The sequence below is a fragment of the Python bivittatus genome, unplaced genomic scaffold (assembly GCF_059951505.1).
Source record: "Python bivittatus isolate LINGU-HERP-01145 unplaced genomic scaffold, Pbiv_v1 ctg000850_np1212, whole genome shotgun sequence".
Classification (NCBI taxonomy): Eukaryota; Metazoa; Chordata; class Lepidosauria; order Squamata; family Pythonidae; genus Python; species Python bivittatus.
In genome coordinates, this window is record NW_028277112.1 from 36,753,204 (window position 1) to 36,771,429 (window position 18,226).

The following is an 18,226-nucleotide window of genomic DNA, read 5'->3' on the forward strand; positions in this document are numbered from 1 at the left end:
TAAGGAGTCTGAAGAACAGACTGCTATTAAAATCAGTATATAAAAGCCTGACAAATATCTGATTCCTTTATTACCAGGAAGCTGAACTTCATTGCCATTGTAGGGATACCTCACGATGCAATCTTCTTCAACTTGGCAAGCTCCAGATGTCTTGGATATCAAGTCTTGTTCTCTTCAAGTCTGCTGGAGAGAGTGGGAGTCAAAATGACATATCAGGAGAGACTGCAATATGCAGGAGTGTTACCTAATCAGCTCAGTTCAGTTCTTGAAAACCAGTTCTTAAATGTTCTTCTTCCTCTGAAGAAGAAACAAAGGTCCAGCAAGAGGACAGACAAAACAAAGGCCCCAGGAGCAGCTCCAGGCTGGTTATCTCTGTGTTCTTGCTATTTGCAGCCATGTCAGCTACTTTCTCTATAACCTTGTCTTCCACTGGTGCACACGCTGCTATAATTTGGGAATAAGGCTTGTTCATTTCCCTACTAAGCAAGATCCAGGATGAGAATCCAACAACCAAGCCAAGGTGGAGAAGGTGGAGAAGCCAGGATAAGTCAAGGCCAACCAGGAGGTGTATAGGTAGGATGGGACATGGACTATGATGCAGAACAATGCAGCAAAGAAAACAGAAGGTATATGAAACCTTCCATCCCCTAAAGAAAAAAATCAAGTTGGGAAATTTTTAGTGGTAGCTCCGCTACACTTTTTTTTCCAGTAGACCCTCTCTTCCCAATAGTTAAAGCAAAGCAAGGCTGACCGGTCTTACAGAATTTCCACTTTCCTTTCAGTCTTACAGCTATGAAATTAGAATCTCTCTTTTGTGCCCAACCACCATGCACAGCTACAGCCCAGGGCAGAACTCGGCTACAAAAAAGTAGCCAGGAAATAGGTGAAAGGTCCTCCAAAGGTGGGATCCACCCATCAATCTACCCCTAGAATCTCACCCTTTCCTCTTTATAACAAGAGGTTGGAGAGAGGAAACACTTCAAACAGCATAGCGCTCAGTAGACAAATGTTGTTAATTAAACAGAATGTGACCTAAATGACTCTCTCCTCTCTGTTGTGTGCTTAAAAAAAAGGTTAAAAAGTTTAGGATGTATTGTGCTATAAAAACATTACCACCCAGTTCAGAAGATTCCAAAACTTCAGACACTTAAAATAGAGGAAAAAGAGGAAATAGATTTTATATCCAATATTGCCCTCTATTCATCAGCACAAAGGACTACTTATTAAAGTGAGCTGCTGGGTATGGCACTCAGCTCTGGAGTCCATGGGTGAATCCATACATTTGCTTAGGATTTTATATATTAAACATACTAAAACTATATTGGTGCTTAAAAGTTTGTGAACTCTTTTGAATTTTCAATATTTCTGCATAAATATGACCTAAAATGTAATCTGTTCTCCACACAAAAACATTATTGGGTTCTCTTTATCTAGTTTTAGGGCTTTTGTGGAGAACAGATTACATTTTAGGCCACATTTATGCAGAAATATTGAAAGTTTAAAAGGGTGTACAAACTTTTAAGCACCACTGTATGTCATCCAACATCACGCTTCATGTAAAATCACCATCTGCAAGACATGATTATTTATTTCACACATATGCATTTTGTGGTTGTTCCTCATTGTTCTTACCTGCAATGTCTGAATAGTCTGCTTTCAATCACTGGAATCTGCTATTTCTCCTTCCCCTTCCCATGGATGAGGTCCCTGCTGAATTCTGAATCCCAAATGACATAATCAGGATCACTATTGGTTTTGTGCATGACGATGTCCTCTGGAAAATCTTCTCACACCACACTCCCCATTTTTAAGAATGATGATTTTGGGGAGATTCATTGAAAATGTGCAGAGGGAAAGGTTTTCAATCAGGACAGAAGAACTTAATGATGTACTAATGGCCCTGAATTTACAGCATGCATGACTTATTTGTTCCCTTACAATTATTACTTTTTTAACAGTCCCACTCTAAGGAACAGAGTGTACTTGAAGATGATACTTAAGCAGCCATAATTCATAAGAAACAAACCTTGCTTGGGATAACACTCTATCCTCGTGGCAAAATCTCCACCTCCAATCCCTCTTTAATCCTTTTTCCTTTCTTTGAGATTTCATTTACATATGGTTCTCTTCCTGGCCAAGCCTAATTAGGCTCTGCATAACTATGGTCCAATCACTCCTTTTTTTTTTTTTCCTGTTTGAGAAAATGTCTTTCTTCCTGTAAAATCTCCTGCTTGCCCAATTTTGTAATTTTTCCGCTATTAAATACTACACTGAAAACCCATATTTCATTATTAATATTAGCATATGCTAAGGCTTGAGTCAAGAAATCTAACTCTAGACTGAAAAGGTACCATATGACTTCAATTTATTTGGGGGGGGGGGAATAGGGGACCTGTAACTTTCAGATGTTGTTGAACTCCAAAAACCATCAGCCCCAGAAAGCAAACATTAAAAATAAGGAACGATGGGACTAATAGTTCAATATCAACTGGCTCACAGTTCCCCATTGTTCCCTAGTGATTTGTCAGGAATGAGACAAAACAACGTATAGTAATGTATCATATTTAAGACTGAGCACAGGAAAGGCAGTAACGCTGGGAATTCCTCTAAGCATAGCGCTCACTCTTTTACTTGGTCTCCGAACATAAATAAATTAGAAAGTACGTCCTTCACATTCACTCTGCTTACATCCCATCTACATGTTCTGTCCAGTATTCCAAATCTTAGGCCTCCGATAACTATTACTAAGTACAACTCTGCAGTGAACATTGATTTTTGATGTAACAGTGAACTAATAATGCCTGTTTTCCTCTGATATTTCTTGTAGTGTACTAGGTACTGACATATGCCTTTTAATGTTGTTAAGTTCTCTGTGAAATAGATTTCTTTTCCTACCTTATTCTCAGGATGTCTGAGAATTCAGAATTTCTTTTGGTAGCATTTTTGTTCTTTACTGTTGGAGGTTGCAGAGGATACTCCTGCTCTGGTATTCTGTTACATGTTATTCCACTCCATTTTTGTTGCTCATATTTCCCAATCTGAAAAAGTTCAGTTCCTACGCACATCTTTCCTTGAGAATAACTTGAAAGTTTCCCAGTCAGGAAAGCTGAAGACCATTGGAGATGCTATTGTCTAATGAAAGACAGGACACTCACACACCACCCTTGGCCAAGTATCTACTGTAACTACAACAAGTCCATCTTCCATCTATGAGAATTTCATCAAAATTCTCTTCTGCTTTGGGAAAAAAAAATAGAAAGCAACTTGAATGAGAACTGATAACAAAAGATGCAAGAGAATTTCTTAGACTTGGATTCATACTAGAGAAAAATTTTGGAGCCTGGAGAAGCTTATCAGGTGCAATGCCAGACAACATGAGTCCCTACATGCCAATCTCCTTTATAGCTGGTTGTGTGTTACATAAACTCCTAGCTGCTTGAGAAATCATGTACCAAACAAATATTATCCCAAGGTCAGAACGTCACAATCAAATAAGGGATAGACCATCACATTGCTCCAGAAAAGCTTACAATTTGGAGGGAATGGACATGATAACTAATTCTGAAGAGATACCTCTGTTCAGCAGAAGCAGCTATTTTTCCTCATCTCAAAACAACAGCAAGAATAGGATTATGGGTGGCAAAATTCATTGATTATCAAACAGTTTTCTCCTTTTCATTTGTCATTTATCTGAAATCTTCTTTATTCTTCCCAGTGAGGTATATAGGTTGAGGCAGAAAGGCTAGAATAGAAAGCTTACAGTTAAAAAAAACTCTCTTTTTTGTATATGAAAGCTTCATTAAAATACAATTATATGGTACCTGGAAGTGCTGCAAAATTGAATTATTGGATGCCTTTATTCTTCTTCAGGATGGCAAGGAAAAAATCTTTCATTTTAAGGCACTTGAATGATTCATCATCATTTATCTCTAAGCAGGAGACAAATAATTATGTGTTGCAAGATTGTCTCTCTCTCTCTCTCTCTCTCTTTATATATATATATATATGTGTGTATATATACGTATATGTATATCACTATAAATTGTTGCTGTGGGGTAAAATGTAAATACAGATTTGTGTGTGTTTAATCCTAGTTGTCAACTGTGTTTGCTTTCATAAAAGCTTTGAAAATAATCCGAAAAGTGCTTTAAATTACTTGATGAATGGGGTGTTGCTTCTTACATTTAACATTTCTGAAATTACCAAAAAAAAGGGGGAAAAACAAACTCAAAATTATTCTTTTTTGCATTTCTTTTTCCCCTAGGTTTCATTAGTATACCTTTATCTAACTGCTTTTTCAATACTCTTGATTTAGTCAATGACAATGCTCTCATCAGTACCCAAGCCTTCAACTTCCATTGCTGGATTCCAAATAATTGCCCTATGATGGCTCTTAAGAATTTCTTTAATAGAGTAGAACCCAATAAATTCCTTGACATACAGACATATGCACATATATCAATGGAAAATGTTGTGCTTAAAATTACTGATTACAGAGATAATAATACTTGGTAACATGCTTTCACTGAGTTCATCCTAAATGTTTTCAGTAGTGCACCATACAAAGCATATAAAATCCAGAGAATTCATGTGCATTCTAGACCATGAAACCTTCTGCTACCAGAATTTTTCTTTATGTGTTTACAGATAAGTTGTTCCTCTGCCAAATAATAAACTACAGTTAAGATATTGTGTATAACAAAATTATGAATCACACCTGAGCATGATCATCCACCTTTTCAGACTTGCTCATAGGTGAGTTATTGTGCAATAACATAATCAACAGGTTATATGTATTAGATAAACAATATGCCTAGCTAAATAGACTAAGTTTCTGGTCTAGTTTATTCCATACATGTCAACTTGGCATTTTGAAGAACAATGACAATCGATTACGTGAATGTCAGGGGAAGATGAAAAAAATGAATTTTTTAAAGAGTTTCTTTAACGAGTGGTAGAGTTTCTACAATAATCTTTTCCAACCTAGCATCCCTAGATGTTTTTGATCTTTTCCTGCACTGGATCATGCCAGCTAGAATCATGGACATTGAAGTACAGTACTTCTGAGGGGCACCAAATTAAGGAAGGCCAGCTAAATCTAAAGTTTCATGCCACCATGACTGTAAAGCTCTGAGTTCCTGGTAATCTGGCTTCCTTGATAGCCTTCTGTAAAACTTGACATAGGAAAAGAATATTTCAATCCAATATGCACTGTCAGCATTACTGGGAATAGAGCCACTAGGATGAGGCCCCCAAATCAATACAGATATGGTGGAAAGAAACAGGAAGACAGTTGCAGACTCTTTCAATCCCCATTGGATGTAATTGTTAAAAATGGTTTTCGAGAGCCACCATCTGAGTTTGGGGAGTGGCAGGGCAATGGGTTTATAGACAATTAATAAATTAAAGATGGCCAATGGAAATCCACATGTATCCCTGGAAGCTCTTTTCTGCAATTCCTGAAAGCTTTCCAGTTTACACAGCTGAAATTTTAGGGCAAATTTTCAGCAAAAGGAAAAAAAAAAAAAAAAAAAGCAGGGCACTGGCAAACTAGGGCTATTTTAGCTTAATTCCTCATCTCTGTAACATCCTAGAAAATAATTTTAAAGGCCAAATATTCTGTGACTTTTGTCATTGTGTCACACTGCAATTCCTCTGCAAACCTCAAAGGCTTAGGAAATGATTTAAAAATCTGCCTCTTGCAGTCCCCAAAAGGTGGCCCATCCTTGTAATAGATTTGTGGAAAGTCTTCTGATTTCTTAAGCTGCCAACTAGTGAGAAAAACAGAATATGATCATATTTTCCCTTGTGAGTCTTTATAAATATTTATTATACTTGCACATAAGAGAAATGTGGAGTTTAAAAAAATTATTATTATTGCATTTTCTCTTCTTTATATAATATTTCTCCTTGGATCCCTTAGGAAGTGGAATGGCTACCAAAAGGCGGGGGGGGGGGGACCCTACAAAGGGAACTACCAAATTTAGCAATACAAAAGCAAGACACAAAGTACTATATACCTTTAGTTTCTGGCTTAAAATTCTTAAGCACAGGATAATTGTAAGTTTCATCTGGACTATGTCCTTTTTTTGTTATATTTAAATTAATTACATATGGAAATATTTGTTCTCTTGAGACACAGCTGTTATTTTTCCTAGAGCACAGCTTAATGGAAAAGCTAGACTTTATTACAGCAGACACAGGGACAAAAAATTATAGCTTCTTCTCATGTATTACTTCCAAACATCAAAAACAAATCCATCAATCAAGGTCTGCACACTCCCCCCTCAAAAAAGAGAAACAAGGAAAACGCTTCACAAGTCTCTCCACCACAGTTTGAGGGTCATTTCTTTTTATTTTTGGCTGTTTGATTTTTAACATCTCTATTTTTAAAAGAAGTATCATACTTTCCCTTACCAAAGAGATCTAAAGTATACTTTCATCTCCTTCTATGGTTTCTCTCACTGGCCTAGCTATTCATTGCTACCTTAACCTTTCACCTCTGATTCTAAGCTAAGGTTGCCCAATGGGCAATGGCTCATTTATGCTACTGACATGTCTAGGACAACAATAGACAATAACATTACATTTAAATTGAGTTGGATTGAAATGAATAAAATGAAGCCAATAAAATTACGCTATATTTATGCAATCCTTTTTTCCCTTTCTGACTTTAAAATGATATAACTTTTGTGGTATGTTTCAAAGGGTTTCCAGAAACAAATCCAAGGCTTTCAGATGCTGATTATGACTCTGGAGGTTGAGGTGGTCCACCTCTTGTCATAGCAGGGTTTACATCACTCATAGTGATGATGGATCTAAAGTTGTAGACTCTCAGGTTGTAGATCAAGAACCAAGACATATTTAAAAATTCCTTTTCTCTTAGAACAAAATGGGAGGCGGATACCAGAAGTCTCCAATTTTTTATAGTGATTTTTTGATATCATTTGGGTAGTAAATAAATAAGGTTGGGCTTGCAATAAAAACCTCTACCAGTACACAGATGTCCAAATGGCATCATCATCAAGGCCTTCAAAGTTCTAGACCCTAGCACCTAGCGAAAGACAATCAGTAGGAGAGTTATAATATCAGATCCACTATTCTGGCCCTGAAACAATGGATTTATTTTGTAGAATGAATGAGTCTCTTGGGGAAAGGGTTATCTGTATATACACACAGAAATGTACACATTCTTGTGTGTGTTATATGAATGTGTTTCATATTATTACATTTATGCCCTGCTTTTTGTCTAAGGAACTCAAATCACTGTTCATGAATTTCTTACCATGTTATTCTCACTGTCACTCTGTGAGGCTGGTTAGACTGAGAAACAGCAGTTGCTCCAAGAATATCCAATATGTTTTAAAAAGAGTAGGGATTTCAATCCAGTCTAGCCTAGGAATCTAACCACTGTATTATTGCCTTTCTCCATTTCTCTAAATGGAGAAAATGCTTTATTCACTTTTTGTTTCAAATTCAATCCCAAATTCCCACTATTGTTGCCTTCATTTTTTTTTTTTTCCTGACTGAGAATGAAATAGAAATGAGTTGTGGAGCAACCATTAGCAATATTAAATCAGGAAGAAATAAAACAGTGGTAGAACAAGATTAAAAGCAATAGCTTTGATGGAAATTGGTAAAATATTTAAAGGCACTTGAAACATTTCAAATCTTGCAATCATTCACTGCACCAAAGTCAAGAACAAAAGACTGTTAAATACCCAGTGCTATGATTACCTTGTTTGCTCTTGTCTACGATTGCCTTGTTTGCTTTTTAAAGCTAAAAGACAAAAATCAGTACATTTTGTGCATTTATTTATTTATTTATATTTATATTTCAAATTTGTCACCACCCATATCACTGTGGGGTGACTCTGGGTGGTTTACAGTAAAAATAGAATAAATATTGATTAAAATAGATAAATATTAATTAATTAATTAAAATATGTTAAAAACACACTTCCTTTAGAAATAACACCCTTCCTTTACAAATCTTGAGGGTTTGTAAAAATTATTGGCAGTGGGTGGCTCCTGTAAACCATGATGATGCCAGAATGATAACACATGTGGAATGACAGAATCACCCAAGGTCTGCAATGGCTAACTTGCATCAGAATGTAAGGCCTGGCATTTGTGTGATCATGTCTTCTGTACTCGTCATCATTCACTCCTTGCTGATCCTCGCTGCAGATATACAGGATTATTAGTTAATTTTGTTTAACGTTTAAGATGAGAATGCCAATATCAACAAGATTACCTTGGGGGTCTGTTTATTCTGTGTATATGGTGCCAGCAGTGACAAAATTCCCAAAATCTGTCTTTCCATAAATAGTGACTTCCTCAATGGCCAGCAGTGATTGTTGTTGGGATATCAGTATTTTCCCTGTAATATCTCTGAAAATGATGCTACATCACGATGAAATATAATTGTTATAGTATGTCAGGGTATATAATTATCTACAATATTGGGACATCCATTAGAAGCTTTTTCAGCACTGGACCAACAGAGCAAACATCCACACAAGCCATTCCCCAGGAAGCAGACTCAGTCAAAATTTATTCTGGCCCCAGGGAATATTGTTGAAAATACTGTCCTAATTTTGTGATTTGAGAGTGGGCTTATGAGATGGTAAAGCTTTACTTGTATTTCCTACTTGCAACAAAACTTTCTAGTCTCCCATGTCTCTTTTCTCCACAAAAGCTGCAAGCCTAGCCAACAACATTACATTTTAACAAAACAAGGAAAATGGATGTACTCCTCTTTTTTATGGGTTAGGACAGATTGATTGAGAGCCTGTGTCTATCAAGTGGGTGTCACATAGGTAGATTTTTTTCTCCAGGACTATCTGCCTCCAACTGGGTCTTTCATGTCTTCCAACAGTGCACCTATTGATGCTGTAATTGAGTCCATCCACCTTGCTGCTGATTGTCCTCTTCTCTTCCCTTCCACCTTTCCCAGCATTAGAGCCTTCTCCAAGAGGTATTTCTTTGTATAATGTGTCCAAAGTATGAAATTTGTGCCTTGAGTAAGAACTCTGGGTTGATTTGTTCTATGATCCATTTGCTTATTTTCTTGGCTATCCATGGCATTCTCGGGAGTCTTCTTCAAAGAAGATCAAAAAGCATCAATATTCTTTCTATCTGCTTCTTCAAAGGCCATCTTTTTTCCCATAAACTGTCACAGGGAAAACCATTACCTACACTTTTCTGATCTTTGTAGGTATAGACACATCCCAGCATCTAAATATTTTTTCCAGAGCATTTTTCGCAACTGTACCAAGAGCTAGTCTGAGGCTTATTTCTTGACTGCTGGCTGTTTTACTTTTGATAGTCAATCTAAAAGGCAGAATCTTCCTGGTCATTTCTAAGGCTGGTTGCTGGACCTGTTGTCATTTATATTTAATTTTAGTTCCTTTTTCTCACTGTGCTCCTTGACTTTCATTACTAGAGCTTCCTCATCATTTACATTTTGAGTAGTGTCATTAGCAAAGTACAAGTTGTTGATGTTTCTTCCTCCAAATTTAAAACCACACTCATCTTCTTCCAATCCAGCTTTCCTCAATATAAACTCAGCATCTAGATTGAATACTGTAAGTAAGGAGAGAACATACAGCCTTGTCTTGCTCCTTTGCCAAGTTAAAGCCAGTCTGTTTCAACATGTTCTGCCCATACTGTGGTTTCTTCACCTGTACATATTTTGGCTTTCTCAATCTCAAAGCATGCATCATTAATAATGTCTCATGTTCCACAGCTTTTTCAAAAGCCAGGTTGAACATCTGACATCTCTCTTTCCATGTAGGTTCTAATATGCATTGGATGATCCTAAGCATTATTTTGCTAGTAGAATACTAGAAATTCTTGTAAGTAGGGAATATCTTCTAAGGTATCTTGGATGTTGACATTTCTAATGTTCAGAACTTCAGTATCCTTCCATCTTTGATCTTTTTGGAATCTGTTTCTATCTGTCCATTGGTGTCTTTTAGCATACCAGTTTTAGGTTGGAATCTCCTGAGTTCAGAGATCTTTTGAAAGATTCTCCTTGTTTTTGGTGTCTGTTTCCATCTTTGATGTATTTAGAAATGTTGTTGTAATACTGCTTCTTGTCTCTTTTAACAGCTCCCTGAAATACTTTGTTAAGTTCTCTCCTGAGATCTTGGACTTTCTTAGCTTTGGCTTTTCTTCTTTTCTTGGCAATTTTTGCAGTTTGTTCTGACTTCCAGTTTGCTTTCTTCTGTTTCTTGATCTTTGGCAGCCACTTTTCACATTAATTCTTAATAACCTATTTAAGTTCATTTCAGAGTTCTTCTGGTTCCTGATCAATGAGGCTCAGAACTTCAATGCAATTCCTGATTTTTTTCATGAAAATGGGTATATGATTAAGATTATATCATGGAAAGTGGCTGACTTTCTTTTGCTGCTTTAGCTTGACTTGGAACTTGCATGTGAGCCATTCAAGATCTGTTCCACAATCAGTCCCTTGGCATATCTTTGCTGTCATAACTGAGTTCTTCCACCTCCTTTAACCAATAATATATTCAACTGGATTTCTGCATACTCAGTTTGGTGATGTCCAGGCTAGAAAAACTTGGGTTCAAATACACACAGTGATGTAAAGATTAATATTCAACTGAAACCAGAACTTTTCTTGCTGGGACTAATGGACAGACAACTAGAAAAGACTAATGGATTATTGTTTTTGTACATGGTAACTGCAGCGAGATTATTATATGCACAAAGATGGAAAAACTCTGAAATACCTACAATGGAGGAATAATAACTACAGATCACAGAATTTGCAGAGATGGCAAAATTGACTTGTTTGATTAGGGAAAAGACAATAACTACATTTGTTAGTGGCTGGAAACCCTTGATGTGTTGAAAATGGAAAAAAATGAACTTGTGATTTATAGGTTTGATGATTAGGAACATTCCCTGCCACAATGAGGCAGTACAACAGAATTAGGGTTACATTTTACTATATATGGCACCTTCCTATATTCTGGAATAATAATGTGTGATCAGTCATCACTTGTAGTGAACAGATTATTTTAAAAATAGATGATGATGATGATGATGATGATGATGATGATGACGACGACGACATTGATGATGATATTAAAGGATGAAAGTAGTAGTACAGGAGAAATATTATATATATTTAGCATGTCATTCCTTATACAACATTCTGTCTAGCAAATAATTCTGACACTCTAAAAGTCAAGAGATAATGTATACACCCATCTAAATTTCCCCCCAAAATAATTTGTTTTCCTACTTTATCTTGTTGGAATTAAAATTGGGCTTGGGAAGCTGTTGGACAGAGCTTTGGTGTGACTTTTCTTCCTTTCCCAAGTGTTTTTGTGGTTGCTTCTTCTCTAGTTTACTTCAGTCTATTAGCTTGTTCCATTAGAATTTGCTTGAAAGACAAGTGAACTGAATTCTAAGAGCACTTGTCAGCGATTGAAAATGATCCTTGCATTTATGCAGACATTAGGCTATTACTACAAAAATAAAGAATGCAAGGAGCCAACCAACAGAAATGGCATTGCATATGCATGCATTTTAGAGTGATAGGGTGGCATGACCTTCTACACACCATTGTTAGGATAGAAGTAAAACTGGGTCTTGAGGGCCTGCATTAAAAAGATATGCTTTCCCCATAATAAATCAAACTCACTCATAGACTAATCAATAAAACAAGACCTAGACTAACCTTTGAAGGGCTCTTGTTACATTAAATTGCTTCTCTAACATAATATAATCAGTTTAAACTGTTCAAGGTCTTCCTCTGTAATCATCACAGAACCATCTAAATGCACAGGCAAAATCCCAGAAAGGGAGGCATATAATACAGGAAAAAGACCTCATTTGCTATTTTTCAAATATTATTGGCATAATTCAGACAAGCAAATGGACTGCTGGCTATTTAATATCTACTTCCACTGTTTACTGAAGTTGAACTAATTATTTAAGAACTTACTCTTCAAAATTCCATGCTTACTTTATTTATTAATGTATTTATTGAATGTATATAGCTGCCCATCTCAATCTTGTGATTCTGGGCTGTTCACACTCAAATTTTAAAAACAAGACATAATTATAGCAAAGCAAAGCCCATACATATTGGGTTCTATTAATAACCTGGCTCTAGCAAGAAAGGTCAGGTCTTCAAAGCTTTCTAGAAGACTGGCAGCATCAGGGCCATCTGGATCTCAGGAGGGATACTGTTCCACAAGGAAAGTGCCACAACACAAAAGGCATGCTTCCTGGATTCCACTAGGTTCTGAGAAGCAACCAGGAGCATATCCTCCTTGTTGGATCTGGTGGAATGGGCAGATATAACTGGAGATAAGTGGTCCTGCAAATAACCTGGCTCTGTGCCATGTAGGGCTTTATAGGTGATCATCAGCACCTTAAATTGGACCTGCAGCTTACTGGGAGCCAGTACAGCTTGTGAAGCAAAGGTGTTCATGGGCATACTGGGAATGCCAAAAACTGCCTATGCCATTGTATTCTGGACCAACTGCAACTCCCAGATGCTCTTCAAAGTCAGTCTCATGTAGAGCAGATTGCAATAGATCAACCACGAAATGATTAAGGCATGAATGATTGGGAGCACAGCCTCATATTCCAGAAAGGGGTGGAATTGGCACACAAGAGGGAATTATGTGAAGGCTTTATTGGCTATGGCTGCCACCTGCTCATCAAACAGGAGCTGTGAATCCAGAAAGACCCTCCAGTTGCTCAGCAACTCTGATGGGGGAGTGCTGCCCTATCCAGAATCAAAGATAGAAAATCCCCTGATCTGGACACCCCTAAAACCCAAGCCACTCAATCTTGCTAGGGTTGAGTTAAAGCCCGTTTTCCCTATCCAGTTCCCAACAGCTTCTAGGCACTGGGAAAGATCCTTGACAGCATCATGTGGGCAATTTGGGGCAGAAATGTCAACTGAATATCATCAACTGTCAGGTTCAGCCCAAAGAACTCCACGAGACAATGCAAATACAGTTCTGTTGTGTTTATTAGCTTCCACCTCAAGACAGAATCTCACCAGACTGAACCCAAGTTCCCAAGCCAGCCAGGCACAACACCGTGAATTCCTTAGGGAGCTACCAGCCTCATCTTCTTGAACTTCCCACACTCCTGTTGGGGGCTAAGAACATGTTTATCTCTCTGAGCATGGCCTTCATAAGTCCATTCCATCACATCAACTTACAAATGGAACGTAACCCCATCCTGACAGATGACCTTACCAGCAACATCATATAAATGTTAAATAGGACAGGGAAGAGAATCAAGCTCTGGGGTACCTGTATTGTAGGGGCCAGGGGTGGATCTTTCCCCCCACATCACCAACACCAACTGGAACTGGCCCTGAGGGAAGAAGAACCACCACAAATGGTGGCTCCCAATCCCAACCCTCTGAGCCAGTCCAGAAGGATAGCAAAAACTGGTATTGAAAACTGCTGAGAGATCTAGGAGGGCCAGGATGGACACACTACCACCAACCTGTAACTGCAGAGGTCATCCACATTCACAATCAATAGTCTTGATGCTATATCATGGCCTGGAACCTGGCTGAAATGGGTCTAGATTGTCCACTTCCTCCAGGGACCTTTGAATTTGTAAACCTACCACTCTCCCCACAACCCTTCCAAAGTGGACAGTTTGGAGGATAATAATTGTCCAGGTTTGCTGGATCCAGAAATGGCCTCTTAAGGAAAGGGTGGATTACTGCTTCTTTCAAACAAAACCATTCCCATCCTCAGAGAAGCATTCATAACCTCATGGGTCTACCACATGTTACCTCTTGGAAGGCCTTGACTAGCCAGGTGGGTCATGGATCTAAAACATAGGAGATAGAACTCATAGCCCAAAGGACCCAGTCCACTTCCTCAGAAATAACAGTCTCAAACTCCTCCTAGATAACCTTCATAAGGTCTGCCCAGCCAGAGTCCAACTCTGCAAATCTTTGTGACTTTATCCAAGAAATACTATGAAATCTCCTTAAAGCAGCCCTGCAAGGACTTCTCCAGGTCCTAAGTGGGATCAAGTCACCCTAAACAGGGCTGTCCATGGACATAATGAAAACAGAAAAAGAAGTAAGTTTTGCCGCTTTTATCACCACAAGGCATCCCTTTACCAAGAACATGCCCATACTTAGTCAGAGTTGTACCCTGTCTTCCTTCAGGTGTGCTGTAGGCATCTCTTGCACTGTTTTAGCTCCCAAAGTCTGAAAACCAGTAGTCCTACTAGAATCCACACACAGAGTCTGTACAGGCACGATTCAGTCCAAAGCCCGTCTGCTCATTCCGAGCTGCAACCAAAACCTCAGTCAAAGCAAGCAACAGAACTTCTGGAATAACCCCATATTCCCTCTGGAACTCTCCCAGGTTCATCAGGTACTGGAGTAAAACCAATGAATAGATCCTTCCTCTTTGCATTAAGGAGTTGGCAAGGAGAACTGCAAGGCTAACAAGGAGTGATTTGTCCACAACATCCCCCAACTCCAGATCATGTCGCCACTGCCCTGAGACAAAATCCAGATCTATTGTGTGACCCCCCACAGTGAGTTGTGCCTTTAATAACTTGGATCAGGTCCATGGTTGCCATGGTGCCATGAATTTCTGAGTCAGTCTCAGGCCCAAAAAAGGCAGATTGGAGTCCCCATTTTAATCTCTGTTTAAAAAGAATAAGATAAGGTTAGGTGCCATACCTCAACAATGCACTTATTTTATATCCATAAATAAATACCCATAAATTCCGGAAGTTCATCTATCTGTTAGAAAGAACTCAGGATCAAGAAGATGTGACCTCAGAGATCTACCAGTTGAAATAGACAATAATGGGCTAGATGAATGGTTCATGTTAAGTCTGGTTCATTGCTGATTTTGAAAAAAGAGGTTTTGTTTATTACCTGACCTTTTGAACTATAGAGCACTCATGAAGGATATCATGAACTCCATCAGTGAATCCTTATCTAAGAAGGAGGAGCACCAAGATAAACAGTACACAATGCTGAGCCTGATCTAAAGAACAAAGAATTCACGGTTGAACTATTTCCTACTGCCTCTGATCCTGTAGTTTTGGATCTTATCCCTGGCAAAATTATACATTCTCCAAGCACATGAGAGCAGCACTGGCAGTAAGCTGAAAGTCAAAAGGCAGAAAGACAAAGGAGTCATAGGATTCAAAGAGGTCACCATGGGAGTAATAAACATTGGGAGTCCAATTAAAAGGACTGGATGAAAACAGACCTTGACTGCTTTACGGAAAGTAGAAAGTGTGGGACCTAAACACAGTTCCCCCCAAAGAATATTCTACAGTTTGTGAGTGCTGCAGAAAATGCTTTCTTTCACACATTCAACAGCATTTTTTAAAGGACGCTGCCTTCCAGTCTTAATGCTTGCACAGGTTATTATCATGGTAGGATCTGACTACATGAGGGACCACTTCAGCTATTTTTGACTTAGAATATTAAGATCAACGTACTGAATTGCTCATAAAGCAACAGGCAAATCTTTCAGTGTAAAATATTATACACTGCAGGTGGTCCTTGACTTATGACCACAACTGGGACTGGAACTTCCATCACTAAGTGATGCGGTTATTAAGTGAGTCACACCTGATTTTACAATTTTTTTTGCCATGGTCGTTAAATGAATCACCATGGTCATTAAGCAAATCTCACAGTTATTAAGCAAGTCTGGCTTCCCCCATTGATTTTACTTGTTGGAAGCCTCCTGGGAAGGTCACAAATGGTGATCACGTGACCCTGGGATGCTGGAACCATCATAAATGTGTAACAGTTGCCAAGCGCATAAATTTTGATCATGTGACTGTGGGGAATGCTGCAACAGTTGTAAGTGTGAGGATTGTCATAAATCACTTTTTTCAGTGCTGCTGTAACTTTGAATAGTCATTAAATGAATGGTCATAAGTAGAGGACTGCCTGTAATCATCAGCCAAGCTGCCATATTTTGCACCATTCAAAGCTCTTGGATATGTACTTCAATGGAAATCTCATGTACATCACTGCTGGACTTATTTCACATTGTTCATGGGAGAGATAATCAAAATTCTATGTATAAATAAGCCCCATAAATGGTATATTATGTCTTCTTATGTCTTCATAATGCATTAGAACATGGGAAACACCTCTATAATGAACTGTGTGTCTGCTTTAAATTTCAACTATTCAGCAGTTGTTTTTGTTTTCTGTAATGTATTTTGCAGTTGAACTTCATAGTTAGATTCACACCATGTTCCATTATGACCCCCTCCCCTCCAAGTCCTACTGTGCTGCCTCATCGTGGCTGGGGGATGTTCCTGGGAGGCATGAGCAAAGAATGTCAGGAGTATATGGCAAGAGTATATATTCCCAGCAGGGTCACCCAAGGCATGAATGTCATCCCAGCTGCCCAGCTACAGCAAGCAGGCAGCTATATTGGGCAGCAACGATATAGGTAGATCCCAAAGGCAGATGATCACTTTAGTGACAATGGCAAAGGCATTAATTCATACTGTGCGGGAGAAGGCAATGGTAAACCACTCCTGTATTTTTACCAAGGAAACCATATGGATAGAAAATATAAAATGATTGAAGGTATAGTGCCAAATGATGAGCCCCTCAGGTGAGATGGCACCCAACATGCTCCTGAGGAAGAGCTGAAGATCTTTCAGAGTGCTAATGGTGTTTATGACATGGCTAGATTAAAGACTTCAGGACATCTAATTGCTAATGTTGCCATACAGGAAAAGAAAATCTGAAGCTGCAAAGATAGAATTATAGTAGGAACATGGAACATAAGAAGCATGAACACAGGAAAGCTCAACACAGTGAAAGATGAAATGAAACAATTACAAACTGATACATTAGGCATCAATATGTGATGGACTGGGATTGGACACTTTCAGTCAAAAGATCACACTGTTTATTACTCATGACATGAAAAACAAGAAATAGTGTTGCTTTTATAGTTTGGAAGAGTATATCAAGAACAGTACTTGGCTACAATGCAATCAGTGACTGAATAATATAAATTAGGCTTCATGGACATCCCTTTAATATGGCGATCATTCAAGTTTATGCTCCAACCACCGATGCAGAAGAAGAGGAGGTTGATAAGTTTTATCATCAAGTCCAATTTGAAACTGACTGAATATGCAAGCAAAATGTGCTGCTTGTGATTGGAGACAGGAATGCCAAAGTTGGAAACATGAAAGAAGAAAATGTAGTTGGATCGTATGGCTTAGGAAACCAAAATGAAGCAGGAGACTAACTCTGCCATTCCAATGATTTCTTCATAGCTAATACTGTCTTCAAACAATCAAAACAATACTTCTATACATGAACATCACCAAATGGAATATATAGAAATCAAATTGACTATATTATTGCTAAAAGGAGGTGGAGGAGCTCAATTATAGCATCAAAGATATGGCCAGGGGCTGACTGTGAAACAGATCACAAACTGTTCATGTGCAAGCTCCAAGTTAAGCTAAAGAAAAAAAAAGAAAGCCAGCCAGTTTCCACGATATGATCTTGAACATATAGCCACCATTTTCAGGGAGAACATCAGAAATCACTTTGAAATCCTTAATTTCATTGATAGAGAACCAGAGGAATTATGAAATGAACTTAAAGAAGTCATTAAAGATGAATGTGAAAAGACACTACCCAAAATGAAGAGAGAGAAGAAGGTAAACTGAATGCCAGAGCAAACTGTGGAAATTGCTAAGAACAGAAGAAAAACCAAAGCCAAGAAAGACAAAAATCTTAGAAAGGAACTTAACATAGAGTTTTAGAGAGCTGTTAGAAGAGACAAGAAGCAGTATTAAAACATCTGTAAAGACATTGAAGATGGAAACAGACATGGAAAAACAAGGAAAGTCTTTTAAAAGATCTCTGAACTCAGAAGGAGGTTTCAACTTCGAACTGATATGCTAAAGGATGCCAGTGGACAGATAGTAACTGATTAAAAGGAGATCAAAGGAAGATGGAAGGAGTATCCTGAAACACTATACAGTAGAGATGTCAACATCCAGGATACCTTAGAAGATATTCCTTACTTAAAAGAGCCTCTAGTACTAGAAGTTAGATAAGCACTCCAGTCATTACCAAGTTGGAAGGCTACAAGAACTGATGGAATACCCACAGAAATATGGCAAACAACAAAAGAAGAATCACTTGAAGTTCTAATCAAGCTATGCCAGCAAATCTGGA